Here is a 9,992-nt window from a genome sequence, read left to right as displayed (position 1 = left end):
ACCTCTTGTGGAATATTATATTATTTTTCCTACCTACCCTTAGTATTTCTTACCTACCCTTGTTTCTCATTGAGCCACATGTCATATTTGTGTGCTCATACATCCATATGGCCTTGCCTATATAAGCAGACCTCTATTCATTGTATTGGTTAATCCAGTTGATCAATTGCATATTGATGAGAATACAGTTTGTTCTTGTCATTCTATTGTCTCTTTTATGCTTTTCATTGTGCCCTTAATCTTGGCAAAATCCTACATGGTATCAGAACTATTGGGGCTTCATTGATCGGTTTTTGGAGACATTGTGGAAGGCTTCTATTTTCGGATTTGGGGATCTTCATTTTTTGGGGGCGTCATACAGCGATTTGGACATCACCGTTGAATCCGGGAGGCCGTTTCCATAAATTTCGACTATAAAGTCGACCTATTTTGGTGAGGAAATTTTTTTCCCCCATTTTGGCTATTATCGTACGGATTTCAATTTTTTTTTTTTTTATTCGAAAAAAAAAATAATTTTTTTTTTCATATTGTCTGAAAATTTTCGAAAAAATAAAAATTTTCGAAAAAAAGTTGAAAACAAAAAAAAACAAAAAAAAAAAGAAGTTTTTTTTGGTTTTTGGGGGGTCCGCAGACCCCCCCCGTACACCGTCCCTGCGTGTCGCAGGTGTTGCAGGCCCACGTCACCCGCCGCTGTCGCCTCCGTACCTCCTGGTCTCCGCGCCCCGCTCACTGACGCCGCCCGTGCAGGTCCACGCGCCACCGCCCGTGCAGGTTCCCATCGCCGCCGTCGGCCGTCCCGTCCCGTCCTCGTGACTTCCTCCTCCGGCGACCGTCTAGTCACCTCCGGCCGCCACGCAGACGCCTAGTCGGCTTCCAAGACCCCGCCACGCGGCACACACAGGGACATCCGTACGCCACGTCACCCGTGCCGCACAGACCTCCGTACGCACTGTCAGACTGCCATGTCACAGACCGTACGCCCAGACATCTGCCCAGTCATCGCATACAGTCAACAGTCTTTACAGTACGGACGCCCAGTCAGCAGGGAGGCAAAGTTTTTGTGACGGTCATACGACTGTCAAATTTAACACAGTGAATTGCTGATGTCAGCGCCACATCAGCATTTTTTGAAATTTTTTTAACCCCTCTCCATTGGGCTTTTCAGTTTTGTAGTCCAACTTTGAAAGGCCATATCTTGCTCATTTTTGCTCATTTTTTGGTGCAATTTTTTTTGAAATGGGCTAAAATTTCATGATCTTCGCAGTGGTGTGGTTATTTTCTGATTTTGGTGCACAGGTCTTTCGGAATTTTCGGATTCTCTCAGCTGTACCTGTCCAATCCTCAATTCTGCAACTTCAAAGGCCTCGTTTGAACTCATACGACCTCCTTTTCAGGGGCCATTTTTTTTGAAAGTGCTTATTTTTTCGTCTACTTTCATAATCTATGATCAGATTTTACAGATTTTGAGTGGAAATTGTACTTTCAGATATTGGTCTTATTTGGCCTATTAGGTACTTGTAAATTGCTTGGATCTTAGTTAGATCTCTTGCATTATCAGTTTGAGTCTCTTTTGGCCTTATTGAGGCAGTTGTAAAATTATAAATCAGAAGTCCACTTTGCCATTTTTTGCAAGTGGCCCATTGTATACGCACTACTTATAAAGTGCCAAAATCATCACATTTGGGGGGGGGGTTCTTTGATTGAGTGAATTTAGGGGGGTGTCTTGTGTGATTGTGCCTCTCTTTGTGCTCTTTCCATTTTTGTTGCAATGAGTCCTAATAAATTTCCACCTTTAACTCCACATAATTATGCATCATGGAAAATTAAAGTATGGAGTAAATTAATGGAAAAGGGTCTCACACACTACATAGATGGAACAATAATAGCACCACCTGATCCTAAGGCTGATCCAATTGCTCAATTAGAATGGCTCACAAAGAATTGCATGGCTCTTGGAACCTTACGCAAGTATGTATCAGATGACCTCATTTTTCACATTGAGAAGTGTAAAACAATCAAAGAGGCTTGGGATATGTTTCAGAAATTGTATGGACAAGTTGATGAAATCAGAGGCTATCAGATTGACAATGAGCTCACCAACTTGGATCCCAAGAGTTTTGATACAATCCAAGATTATGTCACCAAAGCAAATGAGCTAAGAGCAAAGCTTAAGGATTGTGGAATTGACAAAAAGGATGCTCAGTTGATATTCAACTTGTTGGACAAGCTTGCACCAGAATATGCAGCATTTGTGTCTAGCTTCCAAACTCATCGTTTGATAGTGGGGAGTTCTTATGTTATGCCTTCATTTGATACTTTCATAGAAATGTTAATATTGGAACAATCTAAGTTGTTGAACATGGGGTTTCTCAAGTCTTCAAAGTCCAAAGCTTTGGTGGCTAATCAAGGGAATCAAGGAAGTCAAGGCAAAGATTCCAACAAGAAGAAGAAGCAATCCAAGTCTAAGCCACACCAGGAAAAAGGACAATCATCCTCTCCATCACAAGGCGATTTTTCATCCTCTTCCAAGAAGGGGACACCACCTAAGAAGGATAAACCAACTTGTGCATATTGCAAGAAGTATGGTCATGATGAGCATCGATGCCACGCAAAGCAAGTTGATGAGTTAACCAATCTTCTCAAGAAAAACAACATCAACTTGCCATCCGCCTACACAAATAAGGATTCATCTCCTTCCTCTTCCTCACAGTCTAAGGGAAAAGGGCAAGCATTTGTGGCTACAACAGGTTCTTCACAACAATGGATACTTGACTCGGGTGCCTCATATCACATGGGTTCTACAAAGGAGCAGTTTTCTTCATTGGAGCCATCTAAGGTACCTCACATTTACATAGGTGACGACACTCAAGTAGAGGTTGAAGGGAAAGGTTCAGTTGACATGGATGATGGAACATTTGAGAATGTTCTCTATGTTCCTAACTTGTCTACCAACCTTCTCTCCATCTACCAAATCACTCACTATGGGATGGGAAAAAGGTTGAGTTTATACCAGATTCAGTTGTGGTAAAGGAACTTGATGATGATGCCTTGGTAGCAGTGGGACAAGTCAATGACAAGTCAAGGCTTTATTCATTCTCCCACTTTGTGCCAAGTTCACCTTCTAGGGCCTTGCTTACTCATTCAAATTCAGAAAGTAAGCTATGGCATGAGCGGTTTGGTCACCTCAACTACCGCTATCTTCAGTAGCTAAGCACTAAAGACATGGTCACAGGTCTACCTCGAATCAGTTTTTCAGAGGGTGTATGTTCAGGTTGTTCCATGGGCAAGCATCCCGAAGAGAAGTTTGATAAGGGGAAAGCTTGGAGAGCCTTGGAAGTTCTTCAACTTGTTCACAGCGATGTAGCATGTCCATTTCCAGCACCTTCATTTAGTAAGGCCCGCTATGTTCTCACCTTCATTGATGACTACTCCCGCTTCACTTCGGTCTACTTTCTCATTCATAAGAGTGAAGTATTTGACAGATTTCAGGACTTCAAGACTCGTGTGGAGAAGCAATCAGGGAAAGTGGTCAAGATTCTTCGCACAGATAATGGAAGGGAATATGTGAACAAGAGACTTGAGGATTTTTGTACATTTGAGGGGATTGATCTTCAGCATTCTGTTGCATACACTCCACAGCAGAACGAGGTTGCAGAACACAAGAATAGAACTCTCAAAGAAATGGCTAGTTGTATGATACATGCACGTTCTCTTGATCCCGCCTTTTGGGCAGAGGCTATCAGTTGTGCCACACACATCCAGAATCGGGTTCCTCACAAAGCTTTGCAAGGTATTACTCCTTTTGAAGCTTGGGCTGGTAGGAAACCGATTGTGAGACATTTCAGAGTCTTTGGGTGTCCAGCATGGGCTTGCATACCTCCACAGAAACGCAAGGCATTGGAACCTCAGAGTCGGCCTTGCATATTTGTTGGATATCCTGAGGGTGTTAAGGCATACAGATTGATGGATCCAGAGACACATGAGGTATTCATTGAGAGGAGTGTTCACTTTGAGGAAAGCTCTCCTAGGTTAGCCTCTTTACCTCCTCCACCTTCCTCCATTGTGGATAGTGATGTTAGTGATTCAGATGATGAGACTCCTTCAACTCCGACTCGTAGGGTTACACCTCCATAGGGTCCACTTGCAGTTGAGGAGCCTCGTTCTCCACCTCCACCTAGACCTCGTTGGGCTCGACAGACACTTGAGTCTGTGGGTTCTCTTGTTGGGGATCCTTCAGATACACGGAGAACTCGATCACAACATCAGGATCTACCACATGCATTCATTGCTACCGCTTTCGATCCACAGACATTTAGGAAAGCATCTGGGGTTCCTGAGTGGGACCAAGCTATGGAGGAAGAGTATAGTTCCTTGATGAGGAACAACACATGGGATCTAGTCCATCTCCCTAAGGGGAGAAAGATGGTTCGATGTAAGTGGATCTATCCGACCAAGTTTGTAGTGGATGGTAGTGTGGATAAGTATAAGGCTTGACTTGTTGCGAAAGGTTTTTCTCAGGTTGCAGGTGTTGAGTATACTGAGACCTTTGCACCCGTAGCCAAGATGAACTCCATTCGTTTGACACTTGCTATTGCTGCAGCTCATGGTTGGGCTGTACATCAGATGGATGTGAAGAGTGCTTTTCTTCATGGTGATCTTGATGAGGAGATTTATATGGAGCAGCCATAGGGTTTCATCCAGGATACTTCCTTGGTTTGCAGACTAAGGAAATCTCTCTATGGCCTTAAGCAGGCCCCCAGGGCTTGGTACTCCAAGATGGATTCCTTTCTTCTATCCACAGCTTTCACCAAGTGTCATTCCGATCCGAATGTCTACATTTTGAGACAGGATGACTCTCACTTGATACTTGTGCTCTATGTTGATGACTTGATCATTACAGGGAGTACTTCATCCATCATTAGCAGGGTCAAATCTGCTTTGCATGACAGATTTGCTATGATTGACTTGGGTCTTTTGCACTACTTTCTCGGGATAGAGATTTCACAGTCACCTTTTGGGATTACTCTATCGCAGCCCAAGTATGCTCTTGATCTACTTGCACGCTTTCATATGGCTGATTGTAAGCCTGGTCCGACTCCCTTTCTTTCAGGAGTCAAGCTTGAGGCTCAGTGTTCTTCTCCACCAGTTGATGCCACTTTGTATCGTCGGCTTGTGGGTAGTCTCATCTACTTGACTCATACACGCCCTGATATTTCATTTGCAGTTGGCATGGTTTCCCGCTTCATGCAGGAACCACATGAGCTTCATTGGAAAGCTGCCAAACGCATCCTTCATTACATCTAGGGTACACATCACTATGGGATTCACTATGCAGCAGGCACAGGACTTCGTTTGGTTGGTTACACAGACTCCGATAGGGCTGGCGATCTAGTTGATCGTAAGTCTACTTCTAGTTACAGTTTTCACCTTGGTTCGGGCCCCATTTGTTGGCAGAGCAAGAAGCAACATGCTATTGCTCTCTCTTCGACTGAGGCTGAGTATCGAGGCGCTGTTAATGCAGCGACTGAGACCATTTGGCTCTAGCAGATTCTCACAGAGTTTGGTTTCACCACTCCACGACCGACAGTTCTACATTGCGACAATCAGAGTGCTATTGCAATCTCGAAGAACCCGGTTCAGCACCAGCAGACCAAACACATCGAGATTCATATGCACTATATCCGAGAGCTCATCCAGGAGCAGGTCATTGATTTGCAGTATTGTCCTACAGCAGAGCAGGTTGCTGACATATTCACCAAACCTTTCACCGAGAGTAAGTTCCAGCAGTTGCGAGCTCTCTTGGGGGCGCGGGATGTGTCATTCGGGGGGGTCAGCTGACTTCTCCTTCCTCTCTTATGGGGGGGACTTTTTCCTCTTTGAGGTTTTGTCCTTCTTCTTTGAGAGTCTTTTGTACATTCATCTCTCTTTTGGGGGGAGTTTTTTCCCATTGGGTTTTCTCCCTTTCTCCGTTTGTGAGAGATTGCATTGCATAGTTTTGCTTGCATTTGCATATTGTACATGGGTACCTATCATGGCCTAGTAGCCGGGACCCATCTTGCATTGTTGACTTGAGTCTTCATTCCCCTAAGTTGCACTTAAGGGGGGGTGTTGGTGTAAATAAATATTCATTTTGGATATTATTACACTTACTTAAGTTAACGTAGGATAATGCATCTCTTCGTAGTTTGGATTTGAGACACTTAGGGAAGTGTGCACATAGGGATAGAGCTTGTAGGAGAAATTCCACCTTTTGTGGTCTTATTTTGCTGTTACACTCCACATTTGGTGGGTCATCCACCTCTTGTGGAATATTATATTATTTCTCCTACCTACCCTTGTTTCTCATTGAGCCACATGTCATATTTGTGTGCTCATACATCCATATGGCCTTGCCTATATAAGCAGACCTCTATTCATTGTATTGGTTAATCCAGTTGATCATTTGCATATTGATGAGAATACAGTTTGTTCTTGTCATTCTATTGTCTCTTTTATGCTTTTCATTGTGCCCTTGATCTTGGCAAAATCCTACAACAACAATTGGCACAAAGTCAGCAAATTTTGATTCGTCAGCATCAACAACAACATGTGCTTCAATATGTGCCAAGACAAACAAGCTATCATACTTCACAACCGCAATTGACGTCTGTGCAATATCAACAACACCCTCAATTGCAATATCAACCTAGGCTACAAACGATGATTCAACCACAAGAAGCACAACAACAAGGTCAATATCAAGGCATGGCACAACCACAACAACAAGAGGTGTACCAAGAACATTATATGCCGGAGACACCAAAGACGACAATTTCAGAGCATCCACAACCGATGGGAAACACGATGTATCGACAAAGGGTACCCACCAAGATTAATGATGGACCTCCAAAATCTGACACAATTGCACAACAACTTGAGAAGTTACAACGACAAGTCGATGCATTAGAAACCAAAGGAACAAAGAAGCTATACACAGATCAAGATTTATGTCCTAATCCATTTGACAAGAGCTTATACATGCCTCCCTTCCCTAAGCATTTTGAGGCACCTAATTTTGAGAAATATAAAGGGAATGGTAATCCAAAAGATCACATTCGAGCATTTTTCGTGGCATGTACTGAAGTGAGTTATGATGAAACATATTTAATGCGCTTATTTGCACGAAGTCTCATGGGACAAGCCATGGATTGGTATTCGCATCTGCCAGGAAATATAAAGACTTGGTCAGAATTGGCTCAAAAGTTTATATCTCACTTCGCATTCAACATCGACAGTGACGTGACCATGTCAGATTTATGCAACACCAAGCAAAAGCAAGGTGAACCATTAGTGACTTTCTTGCAACGATGGCGAAGCTTGTATAGTCGTTCTTCCCTAGATATACCTGAAGAACAACAAGTGAACTTGTTTATCCAAAATTTGGTCCCAGAAATGATGTATGAACTCAAATTGAAAAGTCCCAGTACTATTGAGAAACTCATTAAGAAAGGGATGAACATTGAAACTGCTCTTGTAGCTAAAGGAATCATTAAGCTCAATAAAGACAGTGACAACACAAACAATTCAGGGGACAGAAATAGATTTTGGTACAAAAACAAGAATGTCACTAATGATGGAGTTGTTGATGCAAGAACGGTGAATGCAAATCAACCCCCGTTCACAATCAAGAAATTGAGTGTTCCTAATATGTCAACTATGGAACAAAATCAAACACCAGTGAGCAATGTTACTCAACAACCACAATACCAACAACATACTCAACAATACACTCAACAATATAATCAACAACAAGGTCAGCAACAAAACCAGCAACACAAACCTTTCCGATCAAGGGATGGACCTCCTCGACAGTTTACGCCATTGGGAGAGCCTATTGAGTCAGTAATGAAACAATTAATACAAGCAAAATTTATCAAGTTACTAGATATCAAGGCAAAACCAGTGGTAAAGCCGCATTGGTGGAATGATAATGTATATTGTGAGTACCATCGGTCAAAAGGACATAAAACCGCGTCATGTTTTCAATTGAAACATATGATTCAAAACTTGTTAGAGCAAGGAGTAATTGAGGTAGATCCGCCCAACGCGACCTCTAACACTGATCATACAATTTTCAAAACTCCTTTGCTTGATCATGACAAGGGTAAAGCATCTTCTTCAAACTCTACCCAAACAACAAATTATGCAAATACTGGTTATAACAATGTCATCAATTGTTTTTGCACGTCAAATGAGTATGTTTCCACCCTAAGAATAAAGGGACAAGATCCTTCTTGCGCAGTCACCACTCGTCGATCCAAAATAGTCCTGAAAGGAGCTCCTGCAGTTCCTCCCAAATCAACTCCTGTGAGTTAGTATAATCTCCTAGATCATCTAGGAAAGACACCTACACAAATATCAATCCTTGAGTTGTTGAAAATGTCCCCCATGCATCGCGCAGTCCTAGATAAAGCTTTAATTGAGTCCACTGTCCTGACAGACATTGATGTTGACCAGTTTCAAGCCTGAATTGGACATCTAGCTGTTTCCCAAAATGTTGCATTTTCTGATAATGATATTTCACCTAATAAGCTCCCTCATAATAACCCTTTACATCTTGAAGACTTTGTCCATAATTGCAAAATCAGACGAGTCTTGATAGATGGCGGAGCGGGTCTTAACATTTGCACCTTGAGAGTGGTCATTGGTCTTGGTTATACAGAAAATGATATTGATTCTTCCAGAAGAATAACAATCAAAGCATATGATGATGTTGAGCGCCCATCCAAAGGGATAATTACATTGCCTATCAGAGTCGGTCCAGTAACAGAAAACACTTTCCTGCAGGTCCTAGACCTCGATCTCCCTTACAATATGATTCTTGGTCGTCCGTGGATCCACGCAATGAAAGCAATTCCATCCACTTATCATCAATGTTTAAAATATCCTTATAATGGAACTGAGATAACAATTCCAGGAGATCCTAATCCATATCAATTTTGTGCTACTCTAAAGGATTCCCCGCAGTAGCAAGTCCCAGTTAATAGAGAGGCTCACTCACATAGTTATGTGGATCCTAAAGAATTGTTAGATGCTGTCAAAGGAAAATTGAAGATATAGGACCAAGGATGCGGAGAATATTCAATGGATCAAACATTCCTCATCGGGAATTTACCAATATCTCCAAAATCATATGGCAAACCACATTTGTTGCAAAAGGAACCTAAGGTAGTTATTCAATACCAACCTCCCACTACATTTACAAGATGGGGTGAACTTGACAAAGAAACTTTAGATGATGATGTCATAAGATTGGCTTTATAAGGATCCAACTGAGACCCCACCTGTCAGGTTGCCGGTGGAATGATACGGCAAAGGATTTACTATGCTGCAGAAGAAAGGATATGATGGCTGCAGTGGCTTAGGCCCAGACAAGAATGGAAGGCTAGAACCTGTTATACCCAAGATGCGACCTCCAATTGTAGGGTTAGGTTTTGTACCATTGTGAATTGGACCCTCGTCTACCAAAGTGACCACATGTTCAAAGGGGCGTGACTCTGATGATGAAATAACACCTGAGGATACCCGACCCGAAACTGATTCCAATGAATGGGAGTGGAGTTCTTTTTCTTCTAGCTCCTATGCCCTTGACAATGTTTTCCTTGACCCTGATGATTTGCCTATGGAAGACAAACATAAAATAACTCCCCTTCCCAAAACATGTCCTAATGCTTGGATAGAGTCATTCTGGGACCCAAGCTCCGAATCAGATACAAGCAGTTCAGACAGTGATACCATGGATGTTTACATCTTTACCATCTCAGTCCTCCCTCTCCTAAAAACCGATGATGACATGCCCCTCGTTTATCCTCAGCTTATCCAATATGACCAACAAGAACCACTCACATTGGATTGTTTTCAAAATGACGAAGCAATTGCCGAATTTCTGGGACTCCGAGAAGGCATACCACAAGGTGATCATAAGGCAGGATTTGCTATTGACTTAGATTCTA

The sequence above is a fragment of the Cryptomeria japonica genome, chromosome 11 (assembly GCF_030272615.1).
Source record: "Cryptomeria japonica chromosome 11, Sugi_1.0, whole genome shotgun sequence".
In the NCBI taxonomy this organism is placed as follows: Eukaryota; Viridiplantae; Streptophyta; class Pinopsida; order Cupressales; family Cupressaceae; genus Cryptomeria; species Cryptomeria japonica.
Note: the sequence above shows the minus strand (reverse complement) of the source record.